The following is a 21,896-nucleotide window of genomic DNA, read 5'->3' on the forward strand; positions in this document are numbered from 1 at the left end:
AGAAAAACTGGATGATCAGCTGTGAAGGAGATTTACTCCCAATCACTGCTGCCCTAGAACTGCACCAGTGTCTCAGGTGTCAACCCCTGGTCTGCAGCCAGTCAATACATGCAGGTCAGGTTTGACCTGATTACTCAGGTCAAACAGAAGCTGGGTGAAAAGCCAGGCTATAAAGGCACCTTGGCAGCTTTGGACAGGTGTTCCTTCGCAGACAGACTTGAAACAGAGCATCTGAAAGAACGACTGTATTAGTTCCTCAGCCTGAGTCTTGCAGTTCCACGAGAACACTGGTACTAAATCCTGCCTGCACTTAAGATGGTCACTATGTACTGGCATTTTCAGCATTTCTTTTAATTCACTGCAGTTCTGCAGCTGAAGGACTAGATTAATATCTAATCTTTCAAGGGCTTCAGAGTAAAGAAAGAAAAGCAAAGTATAAAAAAAATATATCCTTCCAGCCTGAAATCAAATTCTTAAACTGATCCAGCTTATTTTGAACATACAATTCAAACAGCTGGCTGCATTTATTGTTGAAGGGACAGGTTTCTCCCTGGGTCTTTCCTAACCCAAGTAAGATAAGTGACAAGCCAAGTCTTACCAATTTCAATTTTCTTCAAGCTAGAAAAAATTGCCAGTCCTCAGTAGACTCGTCACTGATCCACGTGCTGCCCGAGCTATCCTGTGAGGGGAGGAAAAGCAAATTGATTATTACTGATAAAGCTGCATTTCTCAGCTGGAAAGGATGAACACAAATTTATACAAAGGTCCCATCGGAGACATGGCAAGCTATTTGTGTAGTCAGTCATAGCCAAGTCTGATCCATCTGCATCAGAAATCTGTTGCCAGTGGACAGATTCCAGACGAGATCACTTACCTAAAGCATATTAACTCAATTGCAGTGTGCAAACACAACTTGATGAGCAGAGAGACTTCATCTCTGCAAGACAGTGAGACATTGTAGTCAGAAAACCTGCCCAAATCTCTTCCTATTTAAACAACTAGGATTAGCAGGATACACTTCTCAACTTTGTACAATATCTACACTGTTACCGAAGTGTGAAGCCAGTCTGAAAGAAGTTTCCTGCTACTTTTATTCAGGCTTAGCAAGGCAGCTCACTCCTACAGATGGAAGCCTGTAAACAGTCTCTGCTTGTTCCCACACTTGCTTTTTGAGATGTTACAACGCATCACACTTCAACACGGTGGGAGCCACAGGAAGCTCAGACACAGTCACCTAATTAATACTAGTGCACATGCAAGGAGGTTTGTTACAAGAATATGATGAAGCCAATAAAAGAGAAAGCTTCCAGCCTGTGACCATAGAAGTGTAAGGAATACTTGCAATTAGAACTGCCTTACCACAGGCACAACAAATCGATGGGGAATCAGAGCTTCCAGGAAAAGCTCCAGAACTGTCTGCTCTCTACCACAGCTGCTGCTTCCAAATGGAAAGCACACCATCAGGACAGACCATACCAAAGCCTCACTCTTCTTCATCGCAGGAGTAAAGAGCCTCAGAAGTACTTTTTGTACTCAGTGTAGCTACACCAAAACCCCTTGGAAGAAGACACGCGTAACATCAGCTATTGACTAACAACGTGCTGGAAAGCTGCAAGTTCCTGCCACCACAACCATCTGCCTAGCAGAACAGAGTGAGGGAAGCAGAGACATTTAATCTTGGACAGCTTTTCAGCTTCTATTTTCCAGTTCTGAGCTTCACAGTAGAAGGGAGAGGATGGGCCATAAAAAGCCATTTATTCTTCTACTCAGAAGATAGCATTGGCATCATGAGAGGAGTTCAAGTACCACATTCAGCTGCAGTGTGTTACCTCACATCTCTACCTGGTAAACTTTCACCAACACTACCATCAGTTCTGTAGGGGACAACAGGCAAATCGCAGCAATGGCTTCACCAGGGAAGGTGCAACTGGCAGAAGAGCAGACCAGTTCCTGAACTCAAGGACAACCAGGTGCTCAAGCAAATCTTTGCCAGATCAAACTCCCAGCAGTTCTGTTGACATCTTCCTATCATTGTTTTATTCAGAAAATTAAGATACACTAATCTCTGAGAACACACTGACGCCTGGATTTTAAGCTAGGTTGCTGTTTACAGTGTTCACCTTAGTGAACTCGCTAAAAATAAAACTGGGCACAATTAGTCATTAGGATTTTGTACAAGTGACTCAATATAGCTGAACTCTATCTCTCCCTGAGAATGTTCTCTCCCATATAATCTTCAGATGACAAACACACCACATCTTTTCTGATACTTTTAGATCTCATGTTAGCCTGTCACTCCCTTAAAACAGCATTCCAGCTTGGCATTACTTCCAGAAAAATCAGCTGTTGGTAGGCAGGATTATGCTTTGACACTTATGAACTAGTATTTTCCATTTTAGACAGTCTAAACACATTCACTGAACTTACGCACCTCAAACATGTGCTAGAGGTTCATGTATTTGTCAAAATCTGTACCCAAAAGCTCAGATCAGTCTGTGATGTAACACAAAGCTGGCACCGCTTCAAGTGCACAGCTTTCTGCAGTGATTATTCAAGCAATGGATCCAGTCCATGAAGACTCCATACCCCTATGGATTCAGCTGTGTCACTTGAGGTACTCCCTTAAAGTCTGGTATTTCTGAGGACCTAAACAAACCTGTCTCAGCCAGGGCAGATTTGCAAGGGCTGAGTCAAGGCACTTGGCTCTAAAATTTTAAGGGTTTAGCTTACGAAAATGGATTTGAACTCTGCCTCTAATCACAGAGGACAAATGTCTCCCTCTTTAACCAGCTGGGATGAGGTCACCTTGCTTCTGTTTTGTTAAGCCCTTTTTGCATTAACCCAATAAACTTGTCTCTTTAAAAAAAAAGAGGAGGGATAGATAACCACAGGGTTGAGCCAGACAAATTTTAATCTAGAATTCCCTCTAACTGGGTCAGCATTAATCTAATTGGACAAACATTTGGCTTTTTCCATATAAAAAACACTGCATTCACTTCTGGCAGGCCAGGCAAAATTACCAAAAAGCATATCACTGGGAGCAATCAAGCCTTTCCACCCATCACAGCATTTGAGATCCACATTGAAGAACCCAAAGAAGCTGAAGCTGTTGGCCCCAAGGATGTTATTTTGAAACATTTTTTTTTATATAAAATTGTGCAATTAAATCCCTTACAGGCATGACAGCCCCAAAGACCAGCAGCCTTCTCAAGCAACGTTTTTAAGTCCCAGCTGTAACTGAGGGATAACTTTAAAATCAATCACTGGAAAGCAAGTGCTGGATTTGTGGTCTTTTCATTTGCCCTTTCATCACAAAAAGCTGGAAAATCATATTATAGGAAACATTTCAGCATTACTGTTAACAGAGGGCACTTCATCTGTACAAGTATAATGAGTAAAAAATCCCAAGTCCCACCCTTCCCAGACAGGAACAGACATAAGTACAACAAAAGCCAGTAGAGCTACAGCAAATTCTTTGTGTATCCTTTCAAAAACACTGGGTTTTTGGGAAAGACATCAAAATATTTACTTGTACAGTAAGTGAATTCACAACTGTCAACAAATCCAAGAGCTGTACGCATTTCAGTTCCAGGTTTCCTGTGGAGAGGAAACTCTTCCAGGGACAGAAGTCACTTCACTGTGACTCAACAAGGCACGCACAGGATTTGGTAGCTACCAAGCTTTACAGCTCCTCCACCCATGGAAGCAGAGTCTGACTCTTCATACTGGAAAGCCAACATTAAAAAAAGCAGAGATATTAAAGGAAGCCATTCCCATAGGATCCTCCCCCCTCAGGCCTTTTAACAAGCCACTGAAAGCCTGGCAGACTTTTATTTCACTGAAGCATTAGAAATGCTTTGGGCTAATGCAAAGATGCAGCTATATGGAACACAAAGAGCAAAGGCCTCTTTGAAAGGGGCTCCACTAACAAGATATTCTATTCTCCATTACATGGACTGAAGAATCTTGAAGGAATGCCATTTCCAGGAAGGGCAGCTTGGTACAAAAGCCTCATGGATTCCTCCCCACCCCTCAGCATTCTGGCTCACTGATGATCTCAGAGCTCAGCTGGACACCAAAACACTGGAACATGCCTGGCCAACAGTGAGAGTCTTTAAAAATTCCTTTTCCTAGTCTGTTACAGCTTACCAAGTAGTGTAATACTCTTACCCACTAGGACTCAGAAGAGCCAAAGAGGCCATTTATGACAGATTTAAACAGGCAGACTTTGTTAACTAACATATCAGACATTTCTTGGACTGGTTTCACGTATTTTAGTGTCTGGTTGGGAATAAAACTGTGAAAGCAAGCATATCAGACAAGAGGAAAGCAAAACCACCCTACTTTAAAGAGTTGTGCCTAGGCAGACTAGGATCAGAAATAAGGTGGGGTTTTTTCCAACCTCTTTGAAGGAGGAAGGCTGAAGTCAGTTCTTTATGGAATGTTTCCAGGAAATGAATCATCTTTAATATCAGCCAAAGCTAATGACTTTTCTGAAAGATACACCATCACTATCAGGTAAGATATTTAGAACCATGTTATGGAGAAAGGAACTTTATTAAGGAAAGGGCAAAAAGTCAGAGCACTGCATAGCTTTTTTTAACAAAGACAAGTTTTATGCCAGAAGATTATTCAAATCTCACTCCAGGAAGTGCACGGAAGTGTTTCACTGCTGAGCTTCCAATGGTTTAAATGCAGAGGGTGATGTTTAGAGACCATCTAGATGAAGATGAATACACTTGGGAAAGGCTCTGAAGCACGTGTCCTCAAGGGAAAGGCTGCCAGACTAAGCACTGGAGGACAAGCCACACAAGTACAGAACCTGTGCAAGAGGAATCATGAAGAAAGCCTCAAGCTTTATTGCGCAGTTCCATATCCTCTTACCCAGCACTTGTGTAAAAAAATGCCTTTGTTTTTATGGCAAAGTGTTAAGTCTAAACTGCTTTGTTCCCTGAAAATGACATAGATATGAGTATTTTAGGGCCACACCAATACTCTGCCTCATCAGCTTAAGCACAAAGGCAAGTCATAACACCACTTATCTCGAGACTGGCATCTACCCAGCCCAAGCTCACCTGGAGCAAAACCTCCCAATTACATTCAGTGTGGCTCAGAGGACACATCAGAAGGAAACGCTGCCATCTTGATGCATCACTAAGTACTTTTGGCCATTTAAAAGAGCCAGCTAAGTGTCAGACCTCAAAGCACAGAGGGTATAATGAAGAATTAGCTGAGCACTTAAGGCACTTAAGTTTAGGGTTAGACGTGGACATGAGAGATAAAGTGCAGTCCTCAGGAGCCTGGCAAAGCCACCATGGGTTTGTTGTCCAACATGTGACAGATTTTATCTCCCAGTAAAGAGGGCACACTGACATGCCCCATCACCAGGATGCTTCAAAGAACAATATTTGGACAGCATATTGAAGTCCTCAGTGCAAATCCCTCCCTGTGCCAGGGCCATACCCAAGCCAGGATTTGGCTGGTTGGCAAGTACAGAAACAAGCAAGTATTGTTTACACCCTGTTCCAAAAAAAATTCTTGGCTGGTGCCTTCACTGGAATTTGACCTTTTCATGAGTTACAATACTTGGCTCATACTAAATTTAGAGGTACTGTGAGGTTACAGGGATAAAGTTCACAGCACAAGGAGCCATCAACACAGTCAAAGACAGGTGCCTTGAACTAGAGCTTTTTACTTTGCTCTTGAGGAGTTCTACTCCTTCAGAGCAGAAATCAAGCACCTCAGAGGGCTGGGTGTACATCACAAGGCAGGTTGCTTAAAAAAGCACCCAAGAATAAATCTAGAGCAAACAGGGCCAAAGGCTCTCTAGCATTCTCACTTCTCCAAAAAGGTTAATTTACAGTCAAATGAGCCTTGAATTTAACTTCCTTCCAACTACAGGAACTGCCTTTGTTTCCCAACAATATCGTTTTAAGTGATCAGAAATAGTTCTACTGCAGGAGAGGCAGCTTTTACATATGACCTAAGGTTGCTATGTAAACTCCTTATTACATCACCTTATCTGGTTCCTGTTTGTCTCAAATGGATTGAAAAACCCCCTGCACTAGCTTTTATTGCACACACCTCATGAACATGATTAAACTAAGAACAGGACCAGACTCTGACTTCACAGAAATCGATTAACTGCAGTAATCAAATAATTACGTTTGCTTAAATAACATGAGCCTTTCCTTTAAGATAAGGTGCAGGGACTTGGGACTGTCTCCCTAACCACTACCTTATGTAACTACAGGGTAAAGCTTCAGGTCCTTGTAGAAGAGGTCAAGCTAACTTTTAGGTACAGAGAGAAATATTGGGTAACACCTTCACACAGTCCTACAGCATTAGCAGGTGTCCTTTGCCTACCACATAACTCTGTCAGTGAGCAGCATAAAGCTCAAGGGAAGAAATGGAATAAACAGACTGTAGAGAACCCAACAAACCACGCTTAGTAGATGAGGGAGTGCTATTGGAATCAAGCCACAGAGAGCTAAGTGAGCTAATAAAAACTGCATTATAGACCAACCCTCCTCAAGGAAGTCTGCTCTATTCCTTCATTATATTTTGAAGCATCATATTGTTAAAGCCTCATTTATCCTCTGACTGCAACCCCTCCATTTCCGCACTGCCACAGAGCTCAGCTGAACACACTGGAGGAACAGCTCAAAGTCCAAGCACATCACAGCTGTTTACTCAGCTACAGGGTTGAGTAAGTGGGGAATGTGCTCCACACCAGATGAGCTGCACAGCAGGGGAAGACCACCTATAACAAGGCACAACACAGGTAAGAACTTTATTCAAGAATGGTCAGTTCAAGCAGTCTGAAAACACCTGTACTTGAACAGGATGAAAAAGTGAGGTGCCATTTCACTGAGGTCTTTAAAGATCTTGCTTACTTTATTCCCCTGACGAGCAGCTCCTCTCCACAGGGGAGCAGAAGATTTGCAGAGTCATTCTCTCACAGCCTGTCCAAGACAGGCAGAAGGCTCACACTAGAGAAGGAGTAATGTAATTCATGCAAATACATTGAAAACGAAGCAAAAACGATTCAGGACAGAAGAACTACACACAAAGAGACAGGGGCTGACCAACACACAGCTACTACCACTGATGAATACTCAGGTTCTCCCAGAATGCAACTAAAAGAGCGGTTTTGCAGCATTACAGCAGTCACCAGCAGCTCAGTGTCTTAAGGGCTACATTGCCCTCTCTGCTGCTGAATCAGAGTGGCAGGCTAGGAGTATTACAGGCACACGTTTTAGGACATTTTGTCCTTACCTCTTACGAGGAGGTCCACTGTAGATGACTGTGCACATGCTTATTTCACTTAGTACAGCCTTTCACATTCACATATGCTCAACCAACACTTCACAGAACTGTGTGTTCCAGATAAGGGAGAGCCAGGCTTGAACCCTCTCTGCACAACCCTTCTGGAACCTGCAGCTCTATACAAAAGCATCTTTGAGGATGCTTTGAGGTAAGTTTAGAAGCAGGGCAAGCCACTCAACAGTGAGCCTCTCAGTAGCAGTCAGTCACTTGTCTCTTCCTATGAGGAGCCTGTACTATACTTTTTGAGTACTCAGTGCCCTGAATAAGGCTGTAGCTCAGTTACTAGCAAATAATACATGACACATTTCAGAAAAGTTTGGTGTTTGCAGGGGCTCAACCCATATTAGCAGAGGAAGTTGTCAATGTCATTTATTTTAGCCAGACTGAACCCACGATAAGAAGAAATGAAAGCATTTCTCAACAGCAGATTGATAGGCAACTGCACTTCTTGGTCAGTCTAGAGATATAGATAAAAATCTGTTCTCTGCCACATCTGGCACTGCCTTCCACTGCCATTACCTCTAACAAAGCACAGGCACAATGACATTTCAAGCACCTGGTTTGTACTGAACTGCTTTGCAAAGCATTTTCAATTACTGCTGTCTGATATTGGCAGAGTAAGGCTGGCAGGCAGACAGAGACAATCTTTATTATTAAGTCAACTGAGAGAGCTGAAGGAAAGATAAGCCTTTGGGTGTAGAAGCCTTTGGGTGTAGAAGCCTTCCTAGAGCCAGGAAAGGCTTCGATAGCTGCCCCACAGGGTACTATCACTGCCACCCACATATGCTGGGCAAGTGGGACTTTGCTTCCCCACAAGAAGGACAACATGCCCTTGCACACTGAAATTAAATCAATTGAAATTAATCAGCTGAGTTTGATCAGACATTTAACTGCATATAAGCTTAAACTTTGCAAGATATTTAGGCAGAAAAAGGGCAAATACTTACACAGATCAATTGATCTATTAAGCACATTAAGAACAGCAATTTGGAGCTGTAACACATCCTGAAACACTCTTCCAGAGAAACTCAGAAGTGTAGATGAAGACTCCAAAGTCCTGGCAAACTCCAATTGTTTAGGCTTTTGCTGAAAAGTTCAAGTAACCAGTTTCAGGCTGGTCTTTGCACCTTTCAGTAGGAATTACAAGCACCCAAGAACCCAGCACTTACCTACCTACCAGAGACTAAAAAAATCCTGTTCTTGGTTAGCTTAATCCAAGTTCTGGTGCTGCCAGAGCTGAAGCAGCAAGAGATATGGAAGAAGAAAGGTGAGTAACAGGGCAATGTGAACCCAGTGGCACCCAGGCATTTCACTGCTCTAAACCCACCATTTCCTAATCCTACATCAAATCCCATCTGGAGTATAGTTGGAACTTAGTAGACTCAGGTAATGTCTTCATATGCCTGTGTCAAGGTCAAAAGGAGTTATTTTGCCATCTTTTCTTCCCAGTGCCACATCCCAGAACAACTGCTTCAATGTGTTAATCTCTGAGTTTTCACATGACAAGTTTAATAAAGCAGCTTTATGAAACACTAAGAGTTTAAGCCGCTATTCACTTCCTGAATAAAAAAAATACAGCTTTTACAGGAAGAGAAGAACGCATTAATTTTTAAGTTTAACTTCTTCAGAAACAGTTCTGCAAGATAGAAGGCTTTATCCACAAGCTCCACATCTTTTCCACACCTAAAAAAAATTACAGTCTGGCACAATCTTAGGTCAACCTCATATTTTGTGCAGCTAATTCACTCAGTAACATAGAGGACCTCCCATTCAAAAGCAGCTATTTTTAAGAATAAGACAGGAGAACAGAAGAACTCAAACATTAGCTTTTATTTCTCTTTTCATAGCCTTCCTGTTCTTACTCTTGACTTTGAGACCCAAATAAGCAATGTGTAGAATAAGAAGAATGGCTGCATGTCCACTGATCTAAGAAGAGACAAGAGAAGCTATTGAAACTTCTCTTGTGATATGAGAACTAAACAAGCACCTCACAGAGAAGGTGACACAGGAAAGATAAGAGAGCAACTAAAGACTAGCACTCAATAACAAAACTCCCTGCAGAGGAAATACATATTATCAAAGAAAGTCTAAAAATGAGATACCACAAATGCAAACAACTGGACTGAGTGTTCACCATACAGACACCGTATCAGCAGGGACTAAAACATGTCAACCTAAGCAATATTATGAACGTGGCTGAGCATGATAACAATTGATAAATAAGGCATGTAAGATGAACACCCTGTACCAGTTAGCTGACTAATAAGCCAGGAAGACTTGCTACAGAAGGATGCACCAGTACTGTGAAAGTCAAACAGCAATCTAAGAGGCAGACAGGAATCTTTAATACTTGTCAGACCAGTGATAGTTTTTCATCAACAATAAGAGAAAGCTGCTGTGAATTCTCTGAGAGAACCTACATGAGAATGCAAGTACAGAATGCAATCCCTCCAGCCATAACTGCATGAATAAAGCTGCTCCTGACATACCTCTGCAAGCACACTAGCATCAGGTGATATCTCAGCAGCTGTAACTCATCAATTGTGATAGATACATCTACACATCCTGTGCTAGAGATCACGAGTTACACCTGAAGGTGCAGGATGGGGCAGAATCCCATCATACAGGGTAACAAGCAGGTACACAGCAGGCACCAAAAGGGAGTCTGAAGCTGATGCAAGCTGCTCCCAGCAGGGTCAGGACCTTGGAGCGTGAGCACCAGGGAAGAGCCTCGTTTAGCGGGAGCAGTGTGACCTGACAAGGGGCACAGCCCACCTGCCTCTAACTCACGCAGGGACCATCCTCTGGTCCGCACTCAGCTCTCGACCGCATCCACGTCGGGCTTCCCTCCCTGCGAGCACAGGGATGTGCTGCTCCCACCCCAGCTCGTGCCCTGCACAGCCTCGCACCCCCAGAGAGCCAAACGGGCGGCTGTCACCGCACCGCCACCTCCCAGAGCTTCCAACACCGGGGAGAACAGCGAGGGGACGGAACACTCACCGCCACAGCCCCACCGAGGGACATCCCCATCTCCCCCCCAAGCAACAAACACGCGGGGCCGGGCGTGCAGGCAGTGCACGGCTGGGTAGGGACAGACCCGGCCGCGGGGCAGCCCCGCAGGCCTGCCGGGAAGAACGGGAAGGAGGCCCGGCCGTCCCCTGAGCCCTGCGGGAAGGGGCTCCCGGGTGCCCCCACCTCACCTGCGGCCCCGGCCGGGCGCGCCGCCCCGGAGAGCTCCCGCCGCCGCTCCCGCCCGTCTGCCGCGGCCCCGCCGCCCGCTGCCCTTTAGCGGCCGCCCTCGCCGTCCCATTGGCCACCGCCGCGCCGCTTCCGCCCAGATCCGCGCGTCGATTGGCCAGGAGGAGAGCCGTGGGCGGGGCTCGCCGTCACGGATGCGCGGGCTCCATTGGCTGGCGGAGGAGCGGAGGGTGGGACGCCGCGGTTCCAGTGGCTCGGGCACCTGTCAGTCAGGCAGAGGACGGTGATTGGCGGCGGCGGGCTGGGGGCGGGGCTGTCGGCGCCGGCGGGGTCCGCGGTGCTGCGGCCATGACAGAGCGGGGCCTGAGGGAGCAGCGGGGTCCGAGGGGTGCGGGCAGCTGCGGCTTCAGCCTCCGCCTCAGCTTCATTTTCAGTCCGCTTCACGCCGCCGGAGATACCACCCGTGACGGGGGGGAGGCAGTCCGGGGAGCGGCTCCAGCTGAAGGACGTGGTTACTTCTTAGTGACACGGGGTTCGGTGGTCCTGAGGGTCAAAAACCAGCTCCAGGCTGCCCATAAGCCGTGTAGTGTACCTGGTGTTGGATGCTGGTTACATGATACTGCGTCGTTTGGAAACAGTATGTTAAAAATGGTGTCTGGGCCTTCGACGTGCTGGGTTTGTTTACCATGGGCCCACAGGCCACCTCTGTGTGGGAAACACTGGGAGCACCCTTGGGCTGTGCCAGCAGCAGCGAAGGGTCTTTCCTGGTCCCTCAGAGTGCTCTGCATCGTCCCACCAAGTGGGGTGTGTGTCGGGAACAGCGAAATCCAGTCAGAGGTGGGTGGACCCTGCCACATTTGGAAGGCACTGGAGGAAAATAAATGATAAGATAAAAAACCGTCCACAATGCAATCTTTATAAAACACTTCTTTTGTATTCTTCCAAAAGAACGATGTGTTATGTCGCTAGTAACATCAACCATTCTGAGCTGTGTTAATGGTTGCTTTATATAGCTGAATGGAAAAATCCTTCCTCTCATTTCAGATATTTTGTTTCCTCTGTTTACCGGGTGTTGGAGCTTCCTACGTGGAGAAAGCTCTCAAGGAACAAGTCACATTTTCCAGGGCGCTGTGTACATGGAGAGATGAATAACTGCTGTAGCCTGAGTCACAGGGAAGGAGGGAGTTCTGGGTAAGGGCAGAGAGGAAAACTCTGGAGTGAAGGTGGCAGAATAAACAGCAACCACCTCTCCTCCACACTTGCTACAGGTGTGATCCCACACCACTCAGTCAAACAGACTTGTATTCCTTATCTTTTGAGCTTGTGAAAATACCCAGGGTTTATGGTTGCTAAGTTTGTCAGTGGCTCAACTGGGCTGAGGTTTGGTGTGTCTCAAGGCAGCTGAGTTATGCTTGTGATCAAGTTAACAGATAGGCTCAGCAGATAAACATCCGGTATCAGGCTCAACTAAGTATTTGAGGAATGTGTTTGAGTTTGATTACAGAAAATTGCAGTCCAATTGATTCCAGATGTACCTTAGCTCCTTCACCATCTGATCCAGGCAGGAAAAAACAGATCCAGGCAGGAAAACATGCCTCAAACTGGAGCTGAGCCTCCAGGCAAGGCTTTTATTTTATGTCCTTGAGACTACTGGAGATTCTCTGACCTGAGAGAAGCTCAGCTATTAGAAGAGAGCTTTGTTATGAACCTGTCACAAAACAAAGCAAACCTAACTTGCTGCTCATTTCTTGCTGAGGAGAGGTGAACGCTGAAGAAGTGGCAGCACGAATTTACAGGTGGCTGTGGCAGTGGGAGCCGAAATCCTGAGCCGTGTTTATTGCAAGAAGTGAAGTGATGGAAAAGGTGCTGTGTCTCCAGAAAGGGAGGGAAGAACCAGTGCCAGTCATTGGTGTTTTACTCTGGGCAGTGTTGGGGGGTTCCAGCTGCACCTTGTGGTGTGGAAGCAGGGATGTCTGTGAGGGAGCAAACACATTTTGGGAATACAAATCTGACTTTGGGCTGTTAAGACAGGTGGTGAGCCATGGCTTGTGAAGGAAGCTGCCCTCCCTCTGAGTGTGTGGGGAGTTGCTCAGGCCGATGTGCTGGTGGGCTCTGCAGGGTTGGTGCTGGGAGCAGTCCTGTGTGCCCGTGTCGTGGGTGGAGTGCTCTGGCCAGGAGCCAGGAGCAAAGCTGTGCCACTCACAGTAAACAGGTCATGCTCAGAAAATGCCATCTGAGAATGAGCCTGAACCATCCCCAAAGGAAGAGTGCTGGAAAGAGCTGGGCTTCATTTCCAGCCTTGTAGGGGAGGGATTTAGCTGCCTCAGCCCAGCAGATATTTCTGCCTGCTATTATTGCTGAGAGGTGGGATGGGAGTGTCCAGGAACACCCCAATGCTTTGGAGACAGGAGGAACCCTCTCTGAGTAGTGTGGCTACTGCAAAAGGGTACAAATGTATTTGCTGGAAACTGAAAGCACAGGAAGAACGCAGCTTTGCCTTGTGCTTTGGGCAGCCAATTACCTCTGTAAAGAGAGGCCAAAAAAAGACTGATGAAAATTCCACCTTTTTAAATGCAGCAATTGGAAAGGTACCAGGCAAAGAGAACTCCACGTGCTGCTGAACCAGCCCGAGACACCCCCATGCAACACTGTGGTGACAATCACCTTTTGTTCTTCACACCCCTCTCTCTTTTGGCTGTTGCTGCCACAAGGAATTCTGAATTCTTTTTCTGCTTCGTTTCCCCTGGCCCATCTTTTCTCCTGCTCAGCAAACGTGCCTTGTGCTGAAGGACTCCTGCGGACTTTGCACCCCTGAGGAAACCTTTTTGCCAGAGGAAACATCAGGGTGTTCATCTCTGGAAGTGTGTAGCAGGAGCAAAAAGGAAAACACCTCTTAGGCAGGGTTTGATTGCCAGCTGAAAAGAAGCGAAGTGCCTGTCAGTGACATGTGAGCACAGAAAAGCTTTGCAGATGGAAATAAAGGCAGTGCTTTTTCCTCTCCTGCTCTGCCTTCCCTGCAGTGTCAGTGAGGCTTTGGCTCGTGGGCTGCAGAGCCGTGCTGTTCCAGAGCCTGTTGGATCTGGAGGCAGAGTGCTCTTTAGACTCTTACATCTTTTCTGAAAATGGTGTCTAAAAGAGTAACGGGCATTTTGCATAGCTCTAAATAGACCAGCCTCTGTCCTGAGGACCTGGCAATGTATGGAGGCAAGCGCCAGGGATGGGAGAACTTCTGCATCATACAAACCAGCTGGGGAGGTGGCACGTGGCCCACCTGATCAGTATTTTTCCATCACATTCTCATTCAGCTGCTCCTTGCCAACTTCCAGCTCTGTCACGCTCCTCAAAAGCTTCTACTCTGGGTTTATTTAGCATGCTATTTATTTCCTAATTATAGAACTGAAGTGACTGACCTCAGCCCTGCTGGGTACTGCTGTCCACTTTTTTGTCACCTCTAGACCACAGGCTCTGGTCTCCTCTAATGGCTGAAGGCCATTGCTAGAGACTTTCTGACTCACTTTTTTTGTTTTTCTCCCAAACCTGACAGGGCTCAGACTGCTTATACAGACAGCTTCACTGATCATTTCGGAGCAGATGGGCTATTGCATTCCCAAATTCTTTAGGCCAAAAGAGAAATGCCGCTGAGCCGAGCACTTAACCAGGCTGTGTTCCGCTGCTTCTGTCCACAGATTCCCAGCAGCCAGCTCACTGCTTTTAACCCACATCCAGCCACAGCTGCTGGCTGGAGGAAGAGGTTTTGAAAACCACTCCCTAGCATCAGCAGTGCTGTGGGTCCTGCTTTTGGTTGCTCCATGGCACTTGAACCCTGCCTGGCTCCACAAGGACTCAGTGGTCTAGGACAAGGATCCATCTCTGTGTCCCTGAAAGGAATCTGTGCCACAACACTACTGAATTTTCCAGGGAGTCTGGTTAGGTGAAATTCCTACCTTCAGAATACCTTCTGCACCAAAAGCTGCCAGGCTGAGCAGACCTGTTCCCTGCAGCCACCTCTAATGCCACCTCTTATTCACTTAGAGCTGTTTCTGCCCCTTTCACACATTTTGGTAACTAAAGACACAGCTGCAGAAGCCAGGCCGTGCTTTGGTGTGGCACCTGTCCCTAAAGCCACCTGCACAAGCAGGGAGTTCTGTGCAGTGGAGGTGGCATCAGAGCAGCAGGTGTCTGGCAGGCAGTGAGAGCAGGGAGAGGAGGCATCTCTGATGGAAAACAGGGTGGATTCAGACAAATGAATGTACTAGAGCCATAAGGATGTATGAACTTCTCCTGGAGAGTTTCCAAGATGTCATACTGAATAACGGAAACCGCTGGTCTTCTGTTTAATCCCAAGTGGTCTGTCTGACATTTGCCACTGTAGTGTGTTCCTGAGGTTGGAGTCTGAAAAGACTGGGATTGTCCTGCCTCAGAAAGCTGGCAGAGAGTCTGCTAAGGCCACAGTTTTATTGTTTTTTTCAGTGGCTGCTTGTGAAATGCTTTCTGTGGAAAAGTTTCCGTAGAAGTTGTGGTGCCTGAGGAGAATGCAGGGTTGCAACCCTGCAAACTGAAATGCTCAGTGAAGCAAACAATGGGATTAGCACCCCCTTGTAAAAATCCAAATTTTATTATGGTCTGAGGAATGGAGAAGGGCCTTTTCCTAGAGAGCAATATTTATAGAAATAAATGGAGTGGAGGCGGAAGCTACTGCCTTGTGCTAAAATAGTGGGAACTGGGATAGATCTGGGAGAGAGGGAGAACAAAATGGTGTTTGGATAATGGTGAGTACAAAAGAAATGGTTACAGTTGTGATTTGGGGGAACAAGTGATGGTATTCAGGAGCAGAGAGCCAGAGCTCTGTTTCCTGGAGGTGTAGAAGGAAAGCAGGGGTGAGAGGAAAGAGGCTTGGTGCTGGTACAGGGAGGTGGGTTGTGAGTGAGGTTGTGGGTGAACCACGGGAGCATGGTTTGGGGGGGTGGATAGGTGGGGAGAAAGCTGCAAGGAGCAGTGGGATGGCTGGGATGAAAGGCTAACCCAGAGCATCTCCATGTGCCTGATGGTTTCCTGAAGATGCACTGGCAGTCACAGCCAAGCGGGGAAGGTCTGCCACCACAGCCAGAGGTGAGCTGGGGGTGACCACCCTTCTCCATGCACAGGCACCTGGGAGGCTGCAGATCATCGTCCCAGGAAAACAAAGCAACTGCAGAGCTACTGCTATCCATTCCTCTGGCTGACCTTACCTGGCTTTGCAGGAGCAGCGCTTCCCTTTGTACCACCTCTGAGTTAAAGTATTGCGTGGGCTGGAGGAAATAAACGGTGCTGCTGATGCTGTGTAATGACCCCTTCTCCAGGCTGATTCCACCTTGGTGCATTGCAGGCTCCACCTTGCAAAACCGATGTCTCAGCTTTTGGGAAATGACATCTTATTTGCCACACGTCTCCTCAGAGCAGACCAGCTTTAAGATCGTGACCTCCGGAGTTCCCGTGAAACCCATCCTGGGATTTGGCAGTAATGCTGCAGGAGGATTTTGTTGGAGTTACGCAGGGCTAGATGTGTAGGGAGTGTGGCAGGATGGGAGGATGCGTGGCTGAGTGATGATGGTGAAGGTCCTTCCTCCTTGCAGCTCAGGAAAGAGCTACCGCCCCGGCGAAGGCTAGAGGGTGCTGTGCTGCAGGGAATGGGTGTCCTCCTCCTTCCCTGCTCAGCATCCCTTCAGAGCCAGGTAAAAATTTGCAGGAAACACTGCCTCTGAGTTAAGGTGCTGACTGCAGTTATGAACAACTTCCAGGGCTTTTTTCAGACTGGAACAGTTCATTAGTTAATTATTTAGCACCCAGAAGGTGACATACGGAAAGGAAGGGTGGCTTTTCTCAGATGGGTGTAAAAGCAAAAAGAAGGGGACAGACAGGAGTAGGGAAAAGGAGTGAGAAAATGAGGAACGGATCAGGAGATAAGGAAGCTAATTGGAACAAAAGCAGAGAATAGAAGGGTGAAGAAAGAGAATAAAAGGATAAAGAAAGAAAATAGAAGATGAAACCAATGCAGAGGATCACATTCACTGCTGTGTCCAATCAAGGGCTTCAGATCTGCTGAATGATGAAAGGGAGATTCGCTGGGGAGAAAAATAAAGGAGCACTTCTTGCTTGCCGCAGCTGAGGCTGCAAAGCCCCCGGCTGATGGGGCAGGATCAGCTCCTGTTTACCCAGCTGAGGTGTGGCTAATCCTGAGCACCGCAAAGAGCAGAGCTGAGGAGTGAGAAGAGGCCGGGGGGGGAGCACGGGAGACAGGGCTGTGTTTGTACAGCAGCTGACAGGCAGCTGCAAGACCAGGCAAAAACACGACATGCTCCCAAACAAGCAGCTCTGTGAGCCGAGGGCTGCTCCCTGGAAAGCCTGCCAGCAACCACAGGCAGCAGGAGCGAACGTGCCTCCTGCGCGGGGCTGCACGTGCTCCCCAAAACACAGCCCTGCCGCCCCGGTGCTGCGGTTGGGGGTCACTGGCCTCACAGCTGGCTGAGCTGCTCTCCCTGCCCGCCTGCAGCAGGTGGGGCAGATGTGCAGGCGTAGCTGGAGCAGGAGGAAGCACAGGTAGATATGTTCTTAGTTCTCAGGTCTTGCAGAAGACAACCTACCAAAAGTGAGAAGATGCAGGCATGCAGCAGAGGAGGAAGAGTGCAAATGAGCCCCGTTCACAGATAAAGGGACTGCACCTCCCTCTGGGCTGTGGGGAAGTTCTGGGGTTCTTTCAGGTGAGCAGCATGTACAGCACATGTACAGCCACATCAGGTCTTGATGCAAGTGACCCCTCTTCTGTTTTCTACCTCAGTCCTGAGGTGGGTTAGCAACCACTGAAAGAGAGCATCCTAAACTGGACAAATATTACCACACAATCCCCTAATAACTGTCCTGGCCCCACCACACGCGTCAAAGGAGGTGCTGGAGCTGCATCCATAGATCCCTGGGGGACTTGAAGAGGTACAAACAAACCTGGCCCAGAACACAGATCAAAGGGAATGCTCTGGTAGGATGCAAAGCCCTGTTAGAAGCTAAGCAGGGCTGTTGAACCCACATGTTTTCACTCTGTCTACTCTGGATGTTTGCAGTGAGAGCCACTGCTTTTGCTGCTGGGGCTGTCAGGGCAGCAGCCCCCTGCCAGCTGGGGACATGTAGGGACTCAGCACTGGAGCTGCAGCTGCTTAACTCTCTGAGAACACTGGGAGAAAGCAGAATAGGTGGGATCTACTATTATTAACTGGGCTGTGGGGTAGGACAAGGAGGTGAGAGGAACAGTGAAATGTGAAAATGCCTGGAGGGGGAGTTGATGGCAGAAGGCAAATGGGTTCATGCTCTAATAAAGGCTCTGTTGGAGGCTGGACAAAGTAGTTGGTGTGATGGGAGACCCCACTGAGAAGGAGGGGTGATTGCAGAGGACATATGGAGTATGACTGACTGAATGCATGTTGTAAAAATACGTTAGCATGAACTTCCTGGCAGGGAGGGAGAAACACTTGGGAGACTTTACAAGGATCACACACTTAAGCGCTAGGAAATATCCCTTGGAGGAAATTTGTGAACCAGGTGGGGGAGATGGGTGCATACCCCTGCCCATCAGCCAACTCTTCTTTCTTCTAAGGAGGTCTTCACTTCTCCAGACTCTGTGTACGGAAACTGTATGGAGACATCTGTGGCTGCGCAGGGCTATCAGCTGGCTCCTTGCCTGGAAGTTGTTGTCGCTGCTGAGAAGGAGGTAGCACAGCCCCAAGCAGAGCGCCTGGGGAGGACGCAGCTGCCCCGGCCGTCCCGTGGCATCCCCTGCTCCAGCCTCGTGTCCCCTTGGGTGCGTGCTGCCCCTGGGACTGGCTACGTGCGCTTCTCCATGGTGGGGCTGGACGCCCTGAGCAGGCAACAGCCCGGTGAGACCGTGGCGATGGCTCTGACAGATGTGTTTCATTGAGGACACATGTCTGGCTTGGAGCTTGTTTTCATTTCCTTTTGAGGGAAGGAGGAGCCATGAAGAGGAGTAACTGAGTGGCTGAGCCGGCTCTCCTGGACACAGACCGCGGTGCCAAATGAGCTCTTGCTGCGGTTTCCACTGCGGCTCTGGAGGCTGCAGCCCAAGGGGCAGGAAGTGGTAGAGAGGGAGCTTCAGCTGGTGTGCCAGCAGTGCAGGATTGATCCAGGATGGAAGAGAGACTGAGTCATAAGGGGAATGCTCTGATGGTCATGGGGTGGGGGGGGATGTATGGCTCTTTGCCAGCACAGGAGCTCCTGCAGCAGCTCCAGCAGAAGGCATCAGTCACCATGAACTTCCTTCCGAGGCAGAGGTCCTACAGGAGCCAACATCCTGCATCAGTGGTCACCAGCATCTCCACCTAGGGGCACAAGTAGCTCCAGGTGGCCTCTGAGAGCTGCTTTGGCCTATGGGAACCAAGGGGATAAGGAGCTGTTTTTGAGGTGTGATCACCCTGGATTCCCCCACTGAGTCAGGTGTCCGTGTGAGAGAGAGGAAGGTGTGCAGGATCTGGTGCTTTTGTGCTACATCAGCCATGGTTGTGGCTACTGAAGTGTGTTTTAGAAGGCCACAAATATGCGTCTCTCCAGGAAGAGGTGAATCCTAGAGCTGTGGCAGTTCTCCCCTTGCCTGCCAGGTTCTGGGGGATCAGAGCAAGTGGGAGGTACGGAGAGGGTGGGACGGGCAGAGTTCAAACCTTCTCATTATGCTTTGAGATACAGAGATCAAAAGCCAACTTTACAAATTAATAAGGCCTCCACCTGGGCAGAGCCTCTCCCGGCATGGATGGGCGGGAGGGGAGCGTGCGGTAATGAGCAAACTGCCACTTCTCCACCAGCCGGTAGGACAGGTTCTGGGCTCTTGCAAACAAACCCTGTGGTCTAGCTTGTTAGAGTTCATTAGTGTTGTTCCATATTCATATAGCATTAGCGCCATCAGGCCCCGTGTTTAATCAGACCCTGAGCTTGCCTTCAGCCCTGCAGGCCTTGGAGGACCTTCCATCAAGGATACGCCAGAAGCACACGCACCAAATCAGTGGCTTGAGTACGGACGGGTCTTGTGAGTGTGATAACAGGGTGAGGATCAGAAACCTGCCATGGAAACCTGGTTTATCAGAGGAGCCTGCGTAACAAAGCTATCAAGTACACAATTTAGTGCTTCGTTTCAAGGCAGGAGTTTGCAAAGAACTTCCTGAAAAAGAACAAAAGAGCCATGCCTTATCTTCCTGTGGCATCTGCTCGGTGCTCAGGCGAGGTCAGGCTGCTCGAAGCTTCTAATCCATCAGCGGTTTCGATTGTGCACTGTGGCGTAGGACTGAGTGTGGGCTGCTGTTACAGACTGGTGCTCTCAAGCAACAGGCTACAGAGGGCAAGGCAAGCCTGGGATGTGGACTGTGCCCCATCTGTCCTGGGCAGCGCTCTGAGACAAGAACCACAGGGAATCACCGCCACACAGGGGTTTAATCCTGGCCCGAGGTTGGTGCTAATCCATCATCACTGAGGAGACAGGTATTTCCCAGGGTAATTCTGGCTGTAGCATATACAAATGACCTTTGGAAGTGGTGCTGTTACCACTGACTGATGAGACAGTGTGTGTAAGAGGCCAAGCCTGCATGTCTAGCTTTTGGATGGACAAAATAAAGGGAGATACGTCCTTCCCTGGAGCCTCAGCAGCCCCTGGTTTCCCATCTGCCAAATGAAGATGAAGGCAACACCTTTTCTGCTGGAGATAAGCATGGATAAATCCTTAAAGACAGCAAAGGATTCAGAGAGGAGGGTTATATAAAGGTGCTTATATTAAGTACCTTACACAGACACACCAGCTCTAAGCTGGGTATAATCTTGTTTATTTAGGTTAGAGCAAAGGGCTTGAAGTTAAACTGGCTGGAATCTCATCTGAGCTCCGACAGGATCAGCCACGGGCAGTGGAGCAAAACCAGGGGACGGTGCTGCCCTTTGCCTTCTTCCTTTTAAATCAGGAAGTTTCAGATATCCTGAAGGGCACTCAGCAGCCTTATGGAGATTTCCATGCCCCAAGGATATTAAGCATCTAGGTTTTTTGATTATTCCTGAAGTTCCAGATTCCTAAACATTAGCATCCCTAAGTGTACAGCCTGTGTTTAAAGAAACTGTTGCCCTTTTGGTGGAAAGGGCAGAGAGTGTGGAAGCCTTTTGTTCCTCAAGAAACTAAACAGAGAAGTCTGGCTACATGCAAGGATTGTCCCAGCCAGTGGATATCTTCTGCAGCCGTTGGAAACCACGTGCTGGTAGGCCAGCGGGCAGTGACGCTGGCTGGGGCTGCAGGAGGTTAGAGATGCTGGCACAAGCCCTTGGTTATCCTGTTAGAGGGATTAAGAGCAGACTGGGGCTTAGTCCACTGCTTTGGTGCCGCAGATCATTTCTCCTTCCCACTTGGAGTGGCTAACACATGTGGCAGGATGGGAGGCTTGATCCCACGCAACACAAAACTTTCCCGGGGCCTGTGCTGTGGCCTGAACCACAGCTTTGAACTCTAAAAAAGAGTGGTGCCTGCGAAGGATGGGGCTGGCTACCTCTGCCAGGGAATTTTTTTGGGCTCTCAAAACTGGGGTGAGAGAGGAAAACCGTGTTGCAAGGAGTGCTGTGAGAGCATTTTGGGTGGGGAATCCCTCTGGGGTGTAACAGCTGACTTTTGAGATAGACCTAAGCCAGTGAACTCCTTTACAGAACAGATAGTTGAAACAATAGGAGCTGCTACCCAAAGAAAGATCCATGCAAGGGCTGAGCAGGACTTTGTTGGGGGTGGGGGGGGGGGGCATCTTTGCTACCTGATGGTGGCGGGGAGAGGTCCTGTGAGCATCTGAGAGGGAGTGGAGGGAAGGAACATGAAACTGTACTGATACCAAAGTTGTCACTGCACATTCATCAGCCATGATACCCTGGTCAGTTTTATGGCAGATGAGGGCTTTATGCTTGGGCAAGGGATCAGCTGTGTATTGTTCATCTCTCTTGTTCACAAGAAAACACCTTTGTATAAGCTGGAAAATAAATAGGATTGCATCAGAGAAATGCATGGCCCCATCATCACCTATTTTCCTCTTTATCACCCCAGCTATGGAACCAGGCTCTCTGCTATCAGCACAGCTTGGAAAGGGTTATGCACGGCAGAATCTGGCAGATCTGTGCGCAGAAGAAACCAAACCCAGTGGTAAATACTGCTATAGCAAGGCCTAAGTAGTCCCTGCAGAAGGGAGTGAAATTACGCCTGACCTTCGACCTACCCAACTCTTTCAAGTAGAGCCATCCCTTGCAAAAACTTGGCGGCCGTAGGAGCCTGGGTGTGGTGTTTGCCTGTGGGAGCTGTCTCTGTTCCTTGTTTCTTCCCTGTCCTT

The 21,896-nt window shown here is 48.0% G+C and overlaps 1 protein-coding gene across 1 annotated transcript in view; it reads right to left on the minus strand.

Moving 5' to 3' along the window:
- ABHD2 (abhydrolase domain containing 2, acylglycerol lipase) overlaps positions 1-10,602 on the minus strand; it is a 38,850-nt gene extending 28,248 nt beyond the window's left edge. Inside the window, exons 1-2 of the mRNA XM_082290612.1 lie at positions 10,530-10,602; positions 599-679 (exon numbers count right to left, since the gene is read on the minus strand). The gene's annotated coding sequence lies outside the window, so the exon portion shown is untranslated. The remainder of the gene's footprint in view (positions 1-598; positions 680-10,529) is intronic.
- Between the last annotated feature and the right edge of the window lie 11,294 nt (positions 10,603-21,896).

This window comes from Coloeus monedula (assembly GCF_965178545.1).
Source record: "Coloeus monedula genome assembly, chromosome: 14".
NCBI lineage: Eukaryota > Metazoa > Chordata > Aves > Passeriformes > Corvidae > Coloeus > Coloeus monedula.